Source organism: Bos javanicus, chromosome 29, assembly GCF_032452875.1.
Source record: "Bos javanicus breed banteng chromosome 29, ARS-OSU_banteng_1.0, whole genome shotgun sequence".
NCBI classification, from domain to species: Eukaryota; Metazoa; Chordata; class Mammalia; order Artiodactyla; family Bovidae; genus Bos; species Bos javanicus.
In genome coordinates, this window is record NC_083896.1 from 42,269,688 (window position 1) to 42,291,997 (window position 22,310).

The following is a 22,310-nucleotide window of genomic DNA, read 5'->3' on the forward strand; positions in this document are numbered from 1 at the left end:
TCTTGTGTCCTGTATTCCCAAAATCATTTCCATGAGTCCCCCCTTTCCTTGAAGCCAGGTGGAGGTGGGCTCCTCTCAACTGTGATTCAGACTTGGTTCTAGATCCTTCCTGATCATTGTACACCTCCCAGACACAAACAGAGGCACCCGTTTGTTTCAGCACCATTACGAGTAAAACCCTTTATTCTTTATTGAGAATAAGGTGTGCAGACCACCAAATACAGTTCACCAGCATCCTGGGCAAGAGTACTCTAAGTGTGATTTAGTGTTTCCTCAGAGTGGCCTTACTGAGTCCTGAACCACTCCAAGCATTTATACTGCCTGTGCCAGGCCAATCCTGTCATTTCCTCGATCCAAGACTGAGAAATACAGCCTCAAGAAGATGTCACCCAGCATCCAGGTCTCCCTAGATGTCCTCACTGTGTTCTCTTTAAAGGTGGTATAGCAGTGGCCTCTAGAATCCTGGGGGAGCCAGAGACACACACCAGTCAGCCTGAGCCCTTATATGTGACTCCCACAAATATCCAGACCCGCACAATTCTTTGTTTTATGTCCCTCTTTTGGTAAGTATCAATGGATTTTCTCCTTAGCAGGGGATATGAGAGTTCATCCACAACCAAAAAGGGCCAAGACATGAGGTTGCCATGAGGAAGGGTGTGCAGGAGGGGAGGACTGGGAGTTGGGGATACAGAGGAATGATAAACAACAAAGTCCTACTGTAGAGCATAAGGAAATATATCAAATATATTAACTATCCAGTCATAACCACATGAAAAAGAATAAGAATATATATTTCTCTATGTGTATAACTGAATCACATTGCTGTGCAGCAGAACTTAATGCAACATTGAAGATTAGCCACACTTCAATAAAATTTTTAGAAAAGAAAAAAGAATGTCCATAGTTCTCCTCTCTCCCTGTTTCTTTCCTGCTGACTCCTGCTCCTTGTTTTTTTCTGCAGAGAATGCTGGTTCTCCTCCTGCATCCCCACAATACATACTTTATTTTTAAAAAATTTTTTTTGTATTGGAGTATAGATGATTAAGAATATTCTGAGTTTCAGGTGGACAGTAAATGGACTCAACCATATGTATCCATGTATCCTGGTCCCAAAAATACCCCTCCCATCCAGGTTGTCATATAATTAAGTGGAGTTCCCTGTGCTACACAGTAACTAGTTGTTGGTTATCCATCTTAAATAGAGCAGTGCCCACAACACGTTCTTGAAGACTTAACTTAGGAACGCTGGGAAGCCTCCTTCAGCCCACACTCTCCCTCTTTGGCCACTCCAGGCTTGGGTGGATAACGTACTCTGGTTCCTCATTCCCACCATTCAGTCCATAGCCCTCATACCCCGAGTAAGTCCCCAGTGCCCCAGTGCAGAGCACATTGGGATGCCATTTGCATGGAATCCAGTGCAGTTTTGCCTAGAACCAAGCAACCCTCCACATGGCTCCATAAGTTTACAGTTTTAGAATTCCTGAAATTCCCTCCCTTCCTCAAAGCTTCTTTGAGCCCATCAGCCAGCTCTGAACTCCCACAGGGAGCTGACATGAAGCCTCCACCCTGTGCCGGGGCTGAGCAGTCACTGTGCACCCTTTATTCACATTAGCATCCACCCTCCCCACAGAGGGGTTGGGTAGCCTGACTCACAAAGGGGGCACCCGGCCAGAGCTAGTGGATGATACATCTGAGAACTAGGGTGACCATGTAATTTATCATCCAAAGCAGGAAAACTGCGAGAAGGGAAGGGAGACTGTTAATCCCTATGGTGGGACACTGTGAGTGTCCCCAGCCATTCTCCCTGTCACATGACTTATTTCAAGGACTGCTAGAGCTGACCTTCCGTGTTCATCATTCTGAGGGTTCAGATTGAACTGAAGCTCTTTGACACTGAGGACCTGAGTGTTCCCCTCTCTTTGTGACTCCCACCGTACCAGCATGGCGTTATGTCATCACATTTATTTCAAGATGATCAGTGTTCCAGACGGCCCTTTACTCTTTTCTTTTTTTTTTTTCCTTAAATAATTTTTTTGTATTCATCATTGTTTTATTATAGAAATTTTATTTTTAAAATTTAGATATCTCTTTTTTTTTTACTTTATAATATTGTATTGGTTTTGCCATATATCAACATGAATCCATCACGGGTATACACATGTTCCCCATCCTGAACCCCCTACCCACTTCCCTCCCCATATCATCCATCTGTGTCATCCCAGTGCACCATCCCCAAGCATCCTGAATCCTGCATCGAACCTGGACTGGCGATTCTTTTCTTATATGATATTATACATGTTTCAATGCCATTCTCCCAAATCATCCCACCCTCTCCCTCTCCCTCAGAGTCCAAAAGACTGTTCTATACATCTGTGTCTCTTTTGCTGTCTCGCATACAAGGTTATCGTTACCATCTTTCTAAATTCCATATATATACGTTAGTGGACTGTATTGGTGTTTTTCTTTCTGGCTTACTTCACTCTGTATAATAGGCTCCAGTTTCATCCACCTCATTAGAACTGATTCAAATGTATTCTTTTTAATGGCTGAGTAATATTCCGGCCCAAGTGGTTCGTCTTGTGGGGGGTTCTGGCCAGCCCCAGGGCTCAGCAGCATCTGCAATAGTGTAAGTTGGCCTGCAGAGGGCGCCCTCCTCCCAGCAGCAGCCCAAGGGTTCCTGCAAGTTCCTATTTGAGAACCACCCCTCAGGGTTCTCCCCTCACCTTGAGGATGTAGGCTTGAGCTGGGACTGGGTAGTTGATACCATTGATGGTGAAGATAATAGAGGGCAGGGTATTGACCACAAAACATGAAACATAGTGCTGTTAGAGACAGAGGGAGAGAGGTTGGCCCTGGAGATCCTTCTTGTGTGTAGAGACTGGGAGTGACCCTGGGGCATGACACGTCACCCCGGAACCCCTTGGCGTGGCGCCGATGAGCTTCTGGATGTTATTGACCAGTCTTCTTGGGCCAAAGATCAGTGATGTCCCAGTATCCACAAAGGCCTTGCAGCTGCCAGAACAAACAATAGCCTTTCTTTTCATGGAGATGCTGAGAGACAGTGTGACAAAGCAGGCATCAAGGTCACTCTGAGTCTCCCCAGAGCTGCCTTCTTCCAGACTGTCTCCTAAACAGCTCTTTGTCTCTTGCCCTCATTACCTTTGCTCCCTACACGGCACCTTCCTTGACATTCTTGAATGCAGTACTTGAGTACACCAGGCTCTTTTGCACCTTGACACAAGCTGGTCTTCCTTCCTAGAGGAGCCCCCTCCCCTTTGACTAGCAAATTTCTTCTCATCTTCCAGATTCCAGCTTAATTGTCATGGTTTCAGGAAAGTCTTTCTCCCAGTGTTTATCAGTCTCCTTTCTTGACAGTCTCTTTGTAGACACTTCCTCATGTCTAGCATGTACCAAAGTCACAACTCACTATGTGTGTGTCTCATTTCCTGTGCATCTGCCTTCTTAGATGTGAGGGCAAGTTTTATTCTCCTTGCCTCCCTAAAGTGCCTGGCACACAGTGGATGCCCAAGGCTTGTCTGTTTAGTGAGTGAATGAAGACTGTGAAAATAATGAATGAGAAACATCCAGACAGCTGTATCTGGTGGGGAACAAATAACAGGTCAATCGCAGAGTGAAGATGGAGATTTGCGAGGGCAGCAGATTCTCATAGTGGTGGGAGAGCGGGGCTCCTCTAGGAGAGGGTGTCTGCCAGCACTGCTCCTACAACCAGCTCAGACCCTGAGACCCTGGCCAGGAAATACATGACTAGCCCACAGAAACTCCAAAGGACAGGTCAGCTTTTGTCTGAGAGTATCACACAGAATCCTATCAATTATGCCTCCCGTCCTCAGGTCACTCCTGGATTCCACCTTCCTGATTCTCTGTTATAGTCCCTGCCCCACTGTGTGCCCATGAACGTGGGGTGTCTTTTTGTTAGTTGCTTTCACATCTTACGACTTCAGCAAATCTCTCTACACTGCTCAGTAGTTGCTCCTTTAGGAGACCAGTTCTCCCCATTTGCTCAAGACTTTCCCTGTTTTTAAACTGACATTTATCTGTACTGAGAACTTCCTATGTCCCAGGTAGCCCCGGACAGTTGGTCATCTTATACCTCTGTTCAGGCTGGAGAAATTCTCCCTGATCCTCTGTTCACCACACTGTAGAGTCCTCTAACCATGCTCCACGCCTCACAGGGCAGTGGGTGCAATCCTCTCCCAGCTGCACAGACCTCTCTGGACCCTTTTAGGACCCTGGTCAGAACCCTGGTCAGAAGGCCAGGGGATTATGAACACATGGGTTGTTTGTGTATCTATGTGCTTGTGTGTTTGTTTGTATTTGTGTTTGTATGTGTGTTTGTATGTGTCTCTGTGAGTGCCTGTGTGTCTCTGACTAGCTATGCATGTTTATATGTGTCTCTGTGTATGTTTATATGTGTCTGCTTGTGTGCTTCGATGTGTCTGTGTGTCAGTGTCGTTGTGGGTGGTGTATATGTCTGTGTGACTGTGTGTCTGAGAATGCATTTGCGTGTGTCTGCCTGTGTCCATGTACAGTAGTGGGAGCATCACTTGGGCTGACCCTCAGAGGGAGAGGCTTACCGGTCCATGTGTAACTCCAGTCTCCCGTTTGGATCAATTGTACCCAATTGAGCGCTCCCTGGCAGTAGGATTTATCCACCCCACCAAACATCACCACACTGCCTTTCACCCTGCAAGTGTAGAGAGAAGAGAGGGGCTGATCCTTGGAGGACAGTAACAACAGCACTGTCTGAGAGCTGTGCTGGTCCACCCATCAAGGCCCTAATAAGGTCCCCATGTACAGATGCAGAAATCGAGGCTAGGAGAGATTGAGATCCAGACCGAGGTCGATTACTGGCTAATGAGTGGCACAGAGGAGGTTAGAAGCTGAGCCACCTGTCTGGGCTCCACCCACTATATCTTTTGAAGATGCCCTACCTCCGGTGACCTTAGTGCTCAGATAAAATCAGAGGACATGGTGCTGAAGCATAATGGCTTTCTCCTTGTCCAGCTTGTCATTTTTTCAGGAAACTCAAAGCCTGGGAGTTCTAAGGGTGTGGGTTCAGGGCACCCAGAGTTGGCTCCACTGGCCTGTGACCTCTACTGTTCAAAGGGCCCCACACTCAGAAGGGACCCCACCTCTGCTCTCCCTGTCTTGAAATGCCTAATATTTCTTGAACAAGAGGTCCCACATGTTTGTTTTGTGTCCCACACTTTAATTTTCACTGGCTCCTGCAAATTGGGTAGCTGGTCCCAGGCTCCCGGTGGAATGCTAATGAGGAAGGAACTATGTCCACCATCCTTCTCCTTCCTTACTTATCAAATTCATAAGCAAATCGTATTGATTTTTCCTCCAACTTGTTTCCCATTGCCTTCCATTAGTCTTCCTCCTCACTCAACCCCCTAGACTGAGTTATTGGTCTTGAGCCCAGAAGCGGGGTTGTCGTCCAATAAAACGTTATTTATAAAAGCCAATGGTGAAGCCAGGTACAGCCCTGGGGCTAGATTTATCCTGGGTTAGATTATCTCTCAGAATTCTTCTTTATCAAGTGTTCTATAAATTTTGTGCAACTAAAAGCATCTTAAAGCTAATTTGGAGAAAGTGATTTTCCATCTCAGACTTACTTGCTCAAGTAGAAGGCAAAACAGGCTCAGAAATGGCACCTTGATTCTTCAGGTTGGAAAAGATGGGGATAGCTCCAAAGACAGATAAGTTGGGGTAGTTCAAGCCCAAGATGCCATCAAAAGGTGCACCCTCACACCTGTATTCCACAAAGCTTAGACTGAACAGCTGGTCAGTACTTACAAGGTCCCCAAACTGTGGGAGAGAAGAGTGTTCCCACTTACAGATACGTGAAGTGGGGCTAGGACTGGGCTGGGGTGCATTGACATTAGATCCTCAGAGAAGAATTGAGGCTGGGCTCTGTCTTTGGTGGCCCACAGACAGTTAGACCAAGCTGGGAGGGCAATTTGGGTTCCATTTGTGAGAGGCTGTGAATTTTAAAACATCTGCCCCTCTGAAAAATACCACCTGAGTAAGTCAAATTGGCCTTGTGGCTTCTGTCCAGGTGGGGCAACCAAGAGTCAGGCCAGGACCCATTGGTGCCCCCTTGTGGACAAAATGAGTTGAGAGCAAGGTAGCCTTCTCTGGCATCACTATGACCTAATGACAGGAATGGACTGAATTCTCTAAGGTACTGTGGATTCTGTATCTGTCCAGGAAGACGGAAGCCAAAAACACAGTCTTGCTTGCAGGGATCTATGAACCTACTGCCTCGGAAATTCACTTTTGGGGATATGTGTGTATTTGTGTGAGTGTGTATGAGAGAGAAAGAGAGAGGGGAACTACTCAAGTACTTTGGGGAGGCAGGCCATACGTTTTATTAGACTCTCAAAGGCACCCTAGAGTGAGAGCTCATTTATCAGGCCCCTTGACATCTCTGCCCTCCAGTTTCCAACTATGGATACCTGAAGCCCTTGACTGCCCCCCAGGGTCCCCAGATCAGTTTTATCCTGTCCCCAAACACCCTACAGCAACTTCAGTCCTGAAAAGCCAGCCTAACTCCACCGTTTACCACATGTGTGCCCTCAGCAAGGCCCTTGCTGTCTGCACCTCCATTTCCTCATATGTCTCATGAGCTAATCAGACCACCTGCTGTGTGGTGTTGTTGCAGGATTAAACCAATTATTATCTGAAAGTGCCTGGAACAGTCTGTGAATATAAACGTGGGTGCTTTTTAACCCTTTTCTCGCTCCCAGCAAAATGAACCTTGAACTGCTCATGGGCAGAGGAGCTGCAAGTCAATCTCTGGGTTAGCTAATCTGTTTGCTTGTGTGTCACCACGGGCACTGCCTCCCCAGGCACAGGATCCTGTGGGTAAGATGGTCAATATCTATGGGAGTTAGGCTAGGAAGGGTCCTGCCAGATGGTCCTGTACCTGTTTTGCAAGCAAGGGTCACTCCATAGCCAGTCCTGACTCAGCTTCTCTTTACACGTTACCCAAACAGTGTTATAAGCAAGAAATCCCTTCATGCTCCCAGATCCATAGGTGATCCTGAAGGTGTTTTGGGTAGGCCAGAAGGTGGAAGACTTGTAATGTCTGAACCTAACTTGTGTAGCTACAGACACAAGAGATGAGTGTCATCAGGTGTCAAGGGTAGAAACAGGGCGGCAGGGCAAGTGAAGGATGGTCCAGGTAGGGTGTATCTGTACTCACAACAGGCTGGACTGGGGCAAAAGAGGGAAGGCACCCACAAGTCAGATGAGCCTGTGTCAAAGATAACCTGGAATTCCTGAGGGGGTGTTCCAATGGTGACGTTACCCATGTAGAGCATCTACAGGGAAAAGCAGGGAGTGGGTTAGTGCAGAAGTGGCTACCCTCTATTCCCACACTGATGTCTCCCTTTGGGTGTCATATATTTCTTGAGATCACTTTCCAACCACTGTGAAGCTCAAAGCCTTTGATCACAGAGGTGCTTACATTTGATATTTTTTTTTCCTATGCTACATTGTGTGCAGGATATTGATTCTATCACCAGGCTTTGAAGTGGTACCTCCTGCATTGGAAGTGCAGAGGCATAACCACGGGGCATCCAGGACCGTTGGACACTCAGGGAAGTCCTGGTGCCTTCATTTGAGAAACTCTGTAGTCTCTTCAAACCCAGCCTTAGCACCCCCTTCTCCAGGAGGTCCTTCTTGATCAACCCCAGCCACTCCCTCTAAACTCAGACCACATCCAATCAACACCACACAAGTGACCCTTTTTTTTTTACATGTATTTACTCTTTGCCTATCTCTCAGGCTGGCATGGGCTTTCTTGAAGACAAAATAAGCACTTTTTCTAATCTAAAAACAGTAATGACTGTGTTAGATTCTGATGGCCTTACACAGAATACGGGTTAGGTAACTTTTTACTGCTATGGTTCTTGCATCTGTGGAAACTGAATTCCTCTGCCTGGTTATTCACAGTTGCTTTGCAATTGGGTCTACCTACTGATCAGAGATGGTTCACTCTTCATCTGTAACTAGTTGACTCCCTTAGTTCAGAAGGAACTGCTGCTGCTGCTGCTAAGTCACTTCAGTCATGTCCAATTCTGTGCAACCCCATAGACAGCAGTCCACCAGGCTCCACCGTCCCTGGAATTCTCCAGGCAAGAACACTGGAGTGGGTTGCAATTTCCTTCTCCAATTCAGGAAAGTGAAAAGTGAAAGTGAAGTCGCTCAGTCGTGTCCGCCTCTTAGCGACCCCATGGACTGCAGCCTACCAGGCCTCTCTGTCCTTGGGTTTTCCCAGGCAAGAGTACTGTAGTTGGTTGTCATTGCCTTCTACTCAGAAGGAACAATCTCCCTCAAACTAATGACACATCTTTGACACAGAAATGGAAGTTTACCTGCCACCTGGTAATTTCTGGGCCCAATCACCAAGACAAGAGTTGAAGATGATAGTACCTTCTCCTCTGCGTGGGGCCCGTTTTGCCCAGTGTTTCTGCCTCCTGCAGGAACCATAGCCCCAACATCCCACATGGCATCTCCAGATGAGCCCCAGTGCTAGGTTAGAGCACCAGGGGGCGCTGTGGAGCGCCATCCTCCCAAAACACACATCCATGATGTTCCTCAGGGGCTGAATAGTTGTATTTGAGCCACGAGAAGAAATCTGAGACAGTCTGTAAGCATGTTCCTTGAGGAAATTGTTCAGCATGTTTTTTCACTGAGGGTATTTCTCATTGTCTTCACTTTCCTTAGAGGTATTCTTTTCACCAAACATTTGACAAAGAAAACAAAGAAGATGCTACATTTAGCTGTCAGTGTTAAGCTATAACTGTCATTGTAATGGCCCTGTGTATTTTCTCATAATTTTTATGAGTCACCTTATTATATGAATTTTATGCATATTCCATGACAAAGACATAGGTTTGAATAAAGATTCTGTTCTGTAATATTGGGTAAGCCATATGACTATGTGGGGTCTCAGTCTTCCCTTGGTAAAATGGTGGAATGTAATGATTCAAACCCTCCATATAGGACATCTTGGGGATAGTGAAGTGGTGGATATAAGGTGCCTGATAAATAGGAAGTCTCAACAATGACAGCCACTAGCATTGCTGTTGCCATCCCACTGTATCCTTCTCATAGAAGCTCAGGGAAGGAGGTAGAAGGGGGGTTCCTGTCCTCTTTTACAAGGGAGGAATTTGAAATTTAAGAGACTTGTGAATTGGCTGTGGTCACACTGCTTGTCAGATATAAAACAGTGTATAAGTAGCCTTCCCAATCTTTCTCAAAGTTGAAAGAGAAGAGAGAGTTTAAAGAAGAATCCAAAAGATAGGGAACAAGTTCAGGAAATGTAGAAAATTAAAAGAAAAGTTAAAAGAAAACACCACAGAGAGAAATACACTCACAGAGACTTCCAAAGGGATGGAGAGATAAATGACAATGATACAGAGATGCAGACATAGACATATACACACTGAAGTAGAGAGGGAACAAAGAACATGCTAAATAAAAGGTAGAAAAGTGCTTTCCACAGGACCACACCTACATCTGCACTGACTGTGCACTAAGCAATTGCAAGGAGTTCCAATTTCAATAGGTCATGACATGATTGGACCCCAGAGTTGTGGAACTATGCAAATCTACACCAAGAACCTTGGGTCCCACAGTTCCTATAGCAAGGTACTTATCAATATTTAAGGGTTGAACTTTAAGATTGTCAGGGAAATATTCCATTCTGTTCTAAACCTGATGAGTAGAAGAATAATCAGATGAAAATAAAAATCACAGAAAGGAAGATGATGTGGCTTACAGTCTCCATCCTTACATGACTCTGCAATCTGAGAAGGGCACCAGCCCAAGGAGCACAACCACTTCATGCTTCTTTCCTGGCTCCAAGTATTCAGAGAAGTCCTGGTTCTTAGCATGTAGTGGTGACCGGGAGCCCCTAGTTATATATGCTCTGGCATGCCCTAGTTTAGCCCTTTAGGCCAATAATAGGTCTGAAAAGAACACAAAGTTCTCGATAAAATCTTTACCTTCATCAGTGTCCTTGGCGAGTGGCCCTTGAAGCTTCACAGAATACAGAGAATTGAACTTAATCTCTTCCTTGAAGGTTGGTTGGAAAATCAAACTGATCTGCATGGACATCTAAGAAGATGGAGAACCTTGCCTACTTGGAGAAAAAAAAACTGCTAAGAACATCATAAAAATGGATACTAAGGGCCATGCTCGACATTCGTGGTTTCATGTCATCTTCCTAGCCACTTCATGAGATATGCATTGCTGTCTTCGTTGGAGAGGAGATTGCTAGGAGAATAAGTTGTCAAATGACAAAGTGAAGACCTCAGGGACAGCCCAGGGACATATAACTGGCTTTAGGTAGTGGGTCTAATGGCAGACATCAGGGGCACCTATGATGCCAGGCTGCATCAAAGATTTAGGGCAGAGCAGTACTTCAATTGCATGGTTTCAGTATTGGAAGAAATGTCATATGCATCCACAAGATATTTTATAGCATCCAACAAACATACAAGGAAGAACTGTGCTAGGGTCTGGGTTAAAGGCTTCAAAGTCAAAGTTGATGAAGACAAAAGTAGTCTTTATCTTAAGAGAGCTAGCAGTCTAGTTCTCACAAACTCATGGCCCCAGGAGGCAGGAGACATGATACTAGGATTAGGTGGGCATGTTGGACCCTCGGCAGCACAGGCCTTACCACTGGGACAAGCCTTTCCTCCACTTCACCCATGCTGGAAAGCAGGCCAGTTGGCCATGTTTTCAAGAGAATCGGAAGTTGGGATATTTATGTACAATCTACTGATTTTAATGTTAGCAATTAATTTTTTTCCCAAAAAACAGTGGGAACGAAATCTCCACAGCGATGTGCTAGAATCAGCCTTCAGTCTCTGCAGGTTTTTATTTCTCGTCTAGAGTTGGGAGTGCAGTGGGGACACAGAGGAATTTAATTCATGTCGGTTGATTTAAAAAGAGACTGAATGCGTGCTGAACATGTGTGTTTCCTTTCTACTTATAAAGAAAGATCATCAGGGACATACAAACCAACAAAATTTAAATGCTACCAATACAATATTATAAAGTAATTAACTTCTAATTAAAATAAATAAATTTAATTTAAAAAATTAAAAATAAAAATTAAAAAAAGGAAATTATTCTCCAAAAAAAAAGAAAAATGGATATATTTCTGATATAATTTCCCCACAGGGTCTATGTCATGAAAAATTTTGTCTGCCAAACCAAACATACAAAAAAATAATTTTGAAATGTCTTCCCAATCAAAGAAGACAAAACAACTGTGGCAGCCAAAGTAAAGACAATCGTGTTTAATGACTCATCCAGGACACCCAGGGCCTATTTCTGCATGAGATCTATCCATGCCTGTCCCTTGAATACAACAGGAGCCTCTCCTGTTGCCAGGTGTATTTAGATGTGGCACTGTGACTTAATGCTCATTTTTGCATGGTGTTTAAATTCAGTTCTGGTGGATAAATCCCAACAGGGGGAATATGATGTCACTGACAAATAACACACACATATGCCCTTTGAACTATGGTGTTGGAGAAGACTCTTGAGCATCCCTTGGACTGCAAGGAGATCAAACCAGTCCATCCTAAAAAAAAAATCAGTCCTGAATATTCACTGGAAGGACTGATGCTGAAGCTGAAGCTCCAATTATTTGCCCACCTGATGGGAAGAACTGACTCATTGGAAATGACCCTGATATTAGGAAAGATTGAAGGCAGGAAGAGAAGGGGAAGACAGGATGAGATGGTTGGATAGCATCACCAAGTCGATGGGCATGAGCTTGGGTAAGCTTCAGGATTGGTGATGGATAGGGAAGCCTGGCATGCTGCAGTCCATGGCTCTGCAAAGAGACGGACATGACTGAAAGGAGTGAACTGAACTGAACAAATTGAGAACAAAGAGACTGATAAATCTAATTGCATCAAGCTGGTGACTAGCTGCCCATAACAACACATTACTTAAGTGGCTTTAAAATTCAGAATTATGACCGCATTCAGAGTGGACTATCTTCTAAGGAAAAACAAAAATACTGCCCATCCAAAACAAAACCAAAGAAAATCAAAAGAAAAACAGGAAATAAATCTGAAACTATATTCAACAACTTACTGTTCCTCATAACTTCTGTTATTGTGACAGAATCACACACATGTTAACAGGTAAAAGCAAGACAATAATTAATACTAATGTTCTGAAGTAAGCCTTTCAGTGGCTAGGAAAACAGTTTCACACATAACATAAAGAAGTTTAATTCAAACCCTGCTGTCTTAAATCTTGAACTGAAAGCACAAGTTTATACCAACTAATTATATTCCTTTTTATTTTATTTTTTTTAAGAAAACGTGTACTTCTTACTCTGACCACTATAAAGCCTAGAAGCAATGACAACTTAATAACAGTGACTATTCTGAGGTCTAACATGTAGCTTCTAAATATATTTCCCATCAGACAATGCATGGATTCTTAAAGAGATGGCTGATTTCAGGACTGGGTAAAGAAATGCAAAAAATAATCTTGGGAATCGTGAAGGACCAGAAAGCTAAGGGACTTCAAAGACCAATGGGGACTGGACAGAAAGTTTAGGAATCCAAATGAAAAGGCCAAACATCTACCAGTTTGTTGGGCAGAATGATGTTTCTGCTTCTCAACACACTGTTTATGTTTCTCATAGCTTTCCTGCCAAGAAACAAACATCCTCTGATTTCATGGCTGCAGGCACCATCCACAGTGGTTTTAGAGGCTAAGATGAAGAAATCTGTCACTGCTTCCACCTTTTCTCCATCTATTTGCCATGAAGAATGGGGCTGGATCCCATGATCTTAGTTTTTTAATATTTCATTTTAAGCTGGCCGAATGTGTCCAAATGTTAATAGGCAACATCTAAGTTGTCACTGTGATAGATTGCTAGGGCACCAACTCACCATTCTGAGCACTGAGAAAGGGAAATAATCATCAATATTTATGCTATTTTTGTTTCTATTAAGCATAGGTTATGTAACTACAAACAGTTCCAAGAAAACAAGCTGGACTGTCCCTTCTGGGGGTGATGAGAGAGTGATGGGGGCAGCTATAATACAGATGAAGCCTCACTCACTGGCCTGCAGCTCACCTCCTGCTGTGGAGGTCTGGTTCCTAATAGACCAAGGACTGGTACTGGTCCTGACCCACTGTGCTGGTACTGTGGACTCCTGTTCTAAACCCAAGAGTGGAACATTCTGTAAGACAAACCACCCTGCTTCTGCCCAGTTTCTGAACAAATAAATGGCATTAAAATTGGGAGAGGAACAGTTATTTACTCTTAAAGGAGAACAACCGAGTGCAACATATGACTACATTCTTTCAATAAACTGTGAAAACTGCTTTTTGAGAATCAGGGAAATTTGTACATGGACTGGATATTAGATGTTAATTTTATTGGGAACAAACGAGCATTTTTTTCACATCCTATCATTTTACCCCAAATACTCATTAAGTATATTTTGTGAAATGTTCATCTTGTCCCTAAAACACTTCAGGAAAAATGAATAAAGAGTAAAAGAGAGAATGAAATGACGGTCTGTCTTGATTTAAAAACAGATCTGCATAGCTGCCATGGATTGAATTGTGTCCACCCTTGATTCCCAATGTGATGGTATTAGGAAGTAGGGCCTTTGGGAGGTACGCAAGTTGACATGGGGTTTTGATGGTGGTCCCTCATGATGGGATTATCCTCTCCCTCTTTTTCTCTCTTATTCTCCCTCTTCCTCCTTCCCTTCCCCCACCACAAATGAGAACATAGCAAGAAGAGAAAGATCTGATGCAAGTCAAGAATGTCTTCACCGGGAACTCAGTTGTCCACCACCTTGATGTTGCATAGTCTCCGGTCTATGACAACCTGTGGGACTAAGAGGCTAGTTTTGTAGTTATTGATGCCAAATGATGAAATATAGGGTTCATGACACTCTTCTTTCTTATATTTGTTATGTTTCAAATCGTTGTGTAGTAAGAAGTTTTTAGAATGAAGCTTCTATCTTAGTGATACCCTGAGGGGCCCAAGATAGCAGATTCAGGCAGGTCCCCAATGAGTGAGTGTTTGGAGGACCACATGCTCCTTACTCCAACTCTTCTCTTGCCATCTGAAAACCATCCCCCCATACCTGACAATCTTACCTCCAACCCTATTTGCATCTCCACTCCCCTTCTAAGCTACTGAGTCATCTAGTTGGAGATCTTGATGATTCCGGACAGGGTCTGGAAGGAGACGGAATGCAAATATTTTTTAAAAGAATGATCTGGGCAGACCCCTCCTTGGTTTTCCCTTCTTTATTGCCATCTGCAGGTGAGGGATAGGGCCTGGGTAGAGAGGAAGCAACAAGTGAGACTGCTTGTATATTTGCAAGAGAAGGGATGAGGAATTCACAACCCAGTAACCAGGAGGTGGGCAGCTTGTACAGGGCCCAGGAGGGAAGGAAGAAGCACTGGGAAAAGAATAGTGGCTACCTGAGAGCCAGACCTACCTGAGTCTTCCTGTTAAACTTGGAGGTTGTGTCCTTCCTGCTTGAATTTCTGCTCCAGATTTGGAGGGGATAGAGCTGTACTCACTGCTAATGAGTCACAGGGAAAGGAACAGCCTCCAACAGGAGCCCTTTGATTCCACTCTAACTGTGGGTATCATCCCAAGCCAGAGAGAAAATGGCAGGTCATCCAAAAGACGACCTACTTTAAATAGTATTTAAAATACTACAAAATTTGTCTAAGAGTCCTGGCATATCTTGTTCCCAGAGTTTTTTAGGAGAGATGATTCATTAGCTTAATTTGGGTTCTGCTGAGGAATCTACAAGCTTCCCATTGGTAACTTCTGACTTATAACTACCTGATCTCATCCCACAGAACCCAAATGATGGAAAGTTCCAGTGGGCAAGGCCTCTAAGGTCCTCGGTGTCACAGCAGCTGTGTGCCAAGTGGTCTACCACTCCCAGTCCTGAGCCCAGGACCCATGAACGTCACCAGACAGTTACAGCCCCCTGCCCACCAGAGGCGGCCTCAGCATCCTCAGCAACACCCACCTCTGAGCCCCTTGTCCACTGATTGGCACTGAGCTTCAGTCTGGAACAAGTGTTCTGCGGCAAGTCCAGTCTCCCTCATCCAAGAGATGGGAAACTGAACCCTGGGGTGTATGACTCACCTTAAGGCTGAAGGTAAGTTAGTGAAGACTTCTGACCCAGGAACTCTGGTTCCCAGGCTACGAACTTCCAGGAAGGGAAAAATGAGAGAAAACTCAATTGCATCCACTGCTGGGTAGCTCTCAGATGTCTGCAAGCACCAGAGTGGAAGTTCCTTTCCCTTTGCCCCTCAAGTCTGGTTCTGATTTTATCAGCAGACCTGCCTCCATGTAGCAGCAGGAAAGCAATATTCAGGGCTGTTTCTTCTGGGTTCCAGGCACAGTGGGGGAGCCCCAGCTGTAGTGACCCCAGGAGGAAGTCCTGCAGGTGGTGACTGAATCACTCCCAACTCAGAATCCCCAGAGCTCTTGCTCCTCATTCACACAACACAGACCTTGGGTGACTGGATAACACGTACCTGCATTCAAGCGAGAAGCATTCCTTTCTCAGCCTTCTGGTAACTTAGATAAGTGTCTTATGTTTCCTCAGGGAACCACTGGCTGAGCGAGGCTGGGGTCTTAGACTACCCTGGATGAAACGGATGTGTTCCCTCCCTCTTTGATGCTCAAAATAGACCTTGGAGCTTCAAAGGCCTTGAGAGAGTTACAATCACACTCATGTTTTTTCAGGACTTTGCTTTATGAATCTGGTTGGAGAAAAAGGACAGAAACACAGGACAAGGCTGGACATCTCTGGGTCCCAGGTGACTGTGAGTTGAGTTCCATCCACCAGGCTTTAGAGTCAGGTGCTGATGTTATTCACAAGGTACCTTTGAAGAAGGAATAGAGGAAAGAGTTTTTGGGCAGAGAGGAGTGTGGTCAAAGGGCCATGGGAATCACACAGGGCAAGATGAAACAAGAGTCATTACTTGCTTCTTTGCTCTATCAGTTCCTTGGCATTTCTACTCCTGAGAACAAGTACATGGAGATAGTCAGAGGCATTGGTGCTTCCCCTGGCACCTGATGCTCCTGGTGATAACCAGTTTGTGTACACATCCCTGAGTCCAGAGCATATTCAGCCTCGTGAGAGCCCCAGGTCTTCCCTTCTTGGGAAGGCTGACATGCCTCATTGCTGCTAACTCACAACTGAAGCATGGGATGAGGTCATGGTGGTTGACCTGTAGGCCAAGTTCCAAGCATGGAAGGAAGATTGGCAGTGGAAGGGTAGCCATTAATTAAACTTGGTTACCTTGGTCCTTAGCAGGGGCTACTTCCCACAACTACAATGTTTTCTCCCAAGCTTTTTGCATGGCCAGGTCCTTCTCAACATTTACCATCATCTCAAATGAGTCTCTCTCAGGCTTGCTTTCCCTGGCCACTGCACTCTCACAAGCACAGACCCTCATCCAAAAAGTGCCTAGACATTTCCCTCCATCAAAACAATAATTATAGTTACCAAAGTGGAAAGGTGGGAGAGGGATAAATTGAGAGTTTGAGATTAATATCTGTATACTACTTTATTTAATAGATAATCAACAAAGACCAACTGTACAGCACAGGAATTCTGCTCAATAGTCTGTAATAACCTGTATGGGAAAAGAACCTAAGAAAGAATGGATACATGTGTATGTATAAGGAATTAATTTCTCATACAAATAATATTAATACAATAATGTAAATTGACTATACTCCTATATAAATTAAAAGCTGAATTTTGAAAAATTCTTATGTCTAGAGATTCATGGAGTTCTTTAGACTCGCAGGATTCCAGATACGATGCTGGAGATGGCAGAGTGGGTGCAGGAATCGAGACATTATCTGAGGTTGCATTTTCCTGAGCTTTGTTGTCTTCTTGCTTCTAGTGTCACCTTTGATTTGTCTTGGAGGATCTAATATAAAGGTTCCGAGACACCAGTTCAGTGTTAGTTGAAGGATGAGAGGCAGGTGCTAGTGGGAGAGTGAAATCCCAGCTCCCTAGTCTTGGGTTGGGACACGTTTGAGGCACAACTTATGTCCCAAGTTCTCTATGAAAACAAGCTGTAGCTTCCCTCTCCATGACTTGCATGATATCAGACCCAGACTGGTTCATCCTTTTTCATGTCCTGCTTCCCCTGAGACCTCACTGATTTCTCTATGAGAATATTTTTTAAATGTAAATTGATTTACTTTAATTGGAGGCTAGTTACTTTACAATATGGAAGTGGTTTTGCCATACATTGACATGAATCTGCCCCAAGTGTACATGTGTTCCCCATCCTTAACCCCCCTCCCACCCCCCTCCCCATCACATCCCTCTGGGTCATCCCAGTGCACCATCCCCAAGCACCCTGTCTCATTCATTAAACCTGGACTGGCGATCCATTTCACATATGATAATATACATGTTTCAATGCCATTCTCCGAAATCACCCCACCCTCACCCTCTCCCACAGAGTCCAAAAGACTGTTCTATACATCTGTGTCTCTTTTGCTGTCTTGCGTATAGGGTTATCGTTACCATCTTTCTAAATTCCATATATATGTGTTAGTATACTGTATTGGTGCTTTTCTTTCTGGCTTACTTCACTCTGTATAATCGGCTGCAGTTTCACCCACCTCATTAGAACTGATTCAAATGTATTCTTTTTAATGGATGAGTAATACTCCATTGTGTATATGTACTACAGCTTTCTTATCCATTCGTCTACTGATGGACATCTAGGTTACTTCCATGTCCTGGCTATTATAAACAGTGCTGCAGTGAACTTTGGGATATACGTGTCTCTTTCAATTCTGGTTTCCTCAGTATGTATGCCCAGCAGTGGGATTGCTGAGTCATATGGCAGTTCTAGTTCCAGTTTTTTAAAGAATCTCCACACTGTTCTCCAGAGTGGCTGTACTAGTGTGCATTCCCACCAACAGTGTAAGAGGGTTCCCTTTTCTCCACACCCTCTCCAGCGTTTATTATTTGTAGACTTTTGGATAGCTTCCACTGCAAAAGTACCTAACCATGGAAGCTCCAAGCAAATAGTTTGTAGCTCCACCCCCGAAAGAAGCTCAGAAATGCTGAAGGCTCTGTGTACCCTGGGTCCCCCGATACATGAATTGCATTCTCCCCAGCAGCATTGGAGGCAAGGAAGGGGCATTCTGGGCCCTGGAGGAGGGGGATGGCTCTGGGATCCACTGGGGCCACCACTTACCAAGTGGGACTGGAAAGGACAGAGCAGGCATATGTGGCAGAGACCTGGTGACTGGGTGTGGGGCAAAAGGGAACAAGCTCTCCATAAAGTACCTCACCCAAAATCCCCTGGAGGAGAAGCCCAGTGATAAGAATATCTGAGATGGGACAAAGAGAGTCTATTTCATTATCCCTTATAATTCCTCTGAATGAGGAGGTGGTTGAGTTGGTGGGTCATCACAAGTTCTTCCATGGCTTTGACCATCTGCCAGTCGCTATCTTTGGGGCTGCCTCTCCCCAGCTTCAGTCATGTAGTTCTAGACAAAATTGACAATCATGTCCTGAGGGTTCAGGGCCAAAGACCATATAAAGCCAGTCATAAGACCCCATGTCCCTGCCAGGATGGCTAATCTAGGGCTCTGTGTTTGATCTGAGGTGGGTCATTCATAGAACACCCTTGAACTCTGATGTCTGCAATCTTCTTTCCTTACTAGGTGATGCCTTCGGGATTTAAAACCCTAGGGCAGGTAGCTTGAACTCCCTCACTAGGTGTAGAAGCCTTAAGGAAGAAAGTTGCCAGGCTAAGACCATCAAAGAAGACCAAACAGAAAGAGCGAGGGTGAGAGAGAATTGATGACTTCTGGTTTCTTGGGTCCATTCACTGAGATCTTTGTATTTGCTCTGATTCTTGTGTCCTGGATTCCCAGAATCATTTCAATGAGTCTCCCTTTTCCTTGAAGCCAGTTGGAGTAGGGCTCCTCTCAATTTTGATTCAGACTTGGTTCTAGATCCTTCACTCCCAGACACAGAGGCACCAGTTGTTTCAGCATCATTAAGAGTGAAACCCTTTATTCTTTACTGAGGATAGGGTGTACAGACCACCAAATACAGTTCACCAGCATCCTGGGCAGCAGTGCCCAAAGTGTGAGTGACTGTGTGTTAGGAGCGGCCTTACTGGTTCCTGAACCACTCCAAGCATTTACACTGCTTGTGCCAGGCCAATCCTGTCATTTCCTCGATCATAAACTGAGAAATACTGCCTCAGGAAGACATCACCCAGGATCCAGGTCTCTGTAGACGGACTCAGTTTGCTCTCCTTAAAGGTGGTATAGCAGTGGCCTCTAGAATCCTGGGGGAGTCAGAGATACACACCAGTCAGCATGAGCCCTTACCGGTGACTCCCCTCAGTATCCAGACCCAGCTCAATTCTTCGTTTTATTTCCCTCTTTTGGTAAGTATCAAGGGGGTTTCTCAGCAGCAGGGGATATGAGAGTTCATCCAAAACCAAAGAGGGCCAAGACATGAGGTTGCTATGAGGAAGGGTGTGGTGAGTGGAGGACTGGGAGTTGGGGAAACAGAGGAATGAAAAACAACAAAGTCCTACTGTAGAGAGTAAGGAACTATATTTAATATTCAGTGATAAACCACGTGAAAAAGAATAAGAAAAAAAATATATTTTATGTGTATAACTGAGTCACATTGCTGTGCAGCAGAACTTAATGCAACACTATAGATTAGCCACACTTCAATATAATTATTTAGAAAAGAACAAGCGTGTCCATAGTTCCCCTCACTCCCTGTTTCTTTCCTTCTGACTCCTACTCCTTATTTTCTCTCCAGAGAATGCTGGTTCTCCTCCTGCATCCCCACAATCTGTACTTTATTATCAAACTTTATTTTGTATTGAAGTATAGCTGATTAACAATATTCTGAGTTTCAGGTGGACAGTAAAGGGACTCAGCCATATGTATCCAGGTATCCTGGTCCCAAGGACACCCCTCCCATCCAGGCTGTCATATAACTGAGCAGAGTTCCCTGTGCCACAAAGTAACTCGTTGTTGGTTATCCCTCTTAAATAGAGCAGTGCCCAAACACGTTCTTGAAGACTTAACTCAGGAACTCTGAGAAGCCTCCTTCAGCCCACACTCACCCTCTTTGGCCACTCCAGGCTTGGGTGGGTAACATACTCTGGTTCCCCATCCGCACTGGTCAGTCCACAGCCCTCATCACCCCTAGTAAGTCCCCAGTGCCCCAGTGCAGACCACCTTGAGATGCCGTTTGCATAGAATCCAGTGCAGTTTTGCCCAGAACCCAGCAACCTTCAGACGGTTCAATGAGTTTGTGGTTTTAGAATTCCTGAAATTCCCTCTCTTCCTCAAAGCCTTCTTTGAGCCCATCAGCCTGCTTTGAATTCCCACAGGGAGCTGACATGAAGCCTCCACCCTGTGCCAGGCCTGAGCAGTCACTGTTCACCCTTTATTCACATTAGCATTCAGCCTCCCCACAGATGGGTTGGGTGCCCCAACTCACAAAGGGGGCACCTGGCCAGAGCAAGGGGAAGATGTAGGCGAGAACTAGGCTGACCATGTAATTTATCATCCAAACCAGGAAAACTTTGAGAAGGGAAGGGAGACTGTTAACTTATGCTGGGACATCACACTGGGACTGTCCCCAGCCATTCTCCTTGTAACATGGCTTATTTCAGGGACTGCTAGAGCTGAATATCATGTTCATGCACCTCTGGGTTCAGATAGAATTGAAGCTCTTTAAGGACTGAGGACCTTAGTGTTCCCCTCTGCCTGACTCCCACTATGCCATATGGTGTAGTATCTCCACATTTATTTCAGGAAGATCAGTGTCCCACACAGCCCTTTACTGTCAAGTGATTGGTTTTGTGGGAGTCACCCGCCCAGCCACAGAGCTCAGCAGCATCTGCAATGGTGTGACATGGCCTCCAGAGGACGCCCTCCTCCCAGCAGCAGCCCAAGGGTTCCTACAAGCTCCGGTTTGAGAACCAACCCTCAATGTTGTTCCCTCACCTTGAGGATGAGGGCTCGAGCTGGCACTGGGTAGTTGACACCGTTGATGGTGAAGATAATAGAGGGAAGGGTATTGACCACAGAACAATAAACATAGTGCAGTTAGAGAGAGAGGGTGAGAGGTTGGCCCTGGAGTTCCTTGTTGTGTTTGGAGACTGGAAGTAACCCTGGGGCATGACCCTTCACCTTGGAACCCCGTAGCCTGGCGCCAATGAGCTTCTGTATGTTACTGACCAGTCTTCCTGGGCCTTCGATATGTGTTGTCCCAGTGTCCACAAGGGCCTCACAGCCATCAGAACAAGCAATAACCTTTCTTTTTATGGTGATGCTGAGAGACAATGGAAGAAAGAGGGCATCAAGGTCACTCAGATTCTCCCCAGAGTTGCTCCCTTCCCGACTGTCTCCTAAACAGCCCTTCATCTCTTGCCCTCTTTTCCTTTGCTCTCAACACAGCACCTTTCTTGACATCCTCGAATGCAGTACTTGAATGCACCAGGATATTTTGTACCTTGACACAAGCTGGTCTTCCTTCCTAAAAGACTCCACTCCACTTCGACTAGCAAATTTCTTCTCATCTTCCAGATTCCACCTTAATTGTATTGTTTTCTTTCTCCCGGTGTTTATCAGTCTCCTGTCTTGGTCTCTCTCTGTAGACCCTTCCTCATGTCTGCTGCTGCTGCTGCTGCTGACTCACTTCAGTCGTGTCCGACTCTGGGAGAACTCATAGAGGGCAGCCCGCCAGGCTCCGCCATCACTGGGATTTCCCAGTCAAAGTACTGGAGTGGGTTGCCATTGCCTTCTCCTCCTCATGTCTAGCATATACCAAAGTCACAATTCACTATGTGGGCGAGTCACTTCATGTACATCTGCCTACTTAGATGTGAGGGCGAGTTTTATTCTCCTTGCCTCCCTAAAGTGCCTGGCACACAGTGGATGCCCAATGCTTGTCTGTTCAATGAGTGAATGAAGACTGAGAAAACAATAGAAACCTCCAGAGAGCTGTATCTGGTGGGGAACAAATAGCGGGTTGCACACAGAGTGAAGATGGAGATTCGCAGGGGCAGCAGATTCTCATGGTAGGAGGAGAGAGGGGCTCCTCTGGGAGAGGGTGTCTCCCAGCACTGCTCCTACAACCAGCTCAGACCCTGAGACCCCGGCCAGGAAATACATTACTAGCCCACAGAAACTCCAAAGGACAGGTCAGCTTTTGTCT

At 45.2% G+C, this 22,310-nt stretch overlaps 2 pseudogenes; both read right to left on the reverse strand.

Annotated features, from left to right (window-relative positions):
• Positions 1–312: 312 nt before the first annotated feature.
• LOC133241728 (pregnancy-associated glycoprotein 1-like) lies at positions 313–10,775 on the reverse strand (annotated as a pseudogene).
• An 8,380-nt stretch (positions 10,776–19,155) lies between these two features.
• Positions 19,156–22,310, reverse strand: part of LOC133241729 (pregnancy-associated glycoprotein 1-like) — a 28,242-nt pseudogene continuing 25,087 nt past the window's right edge.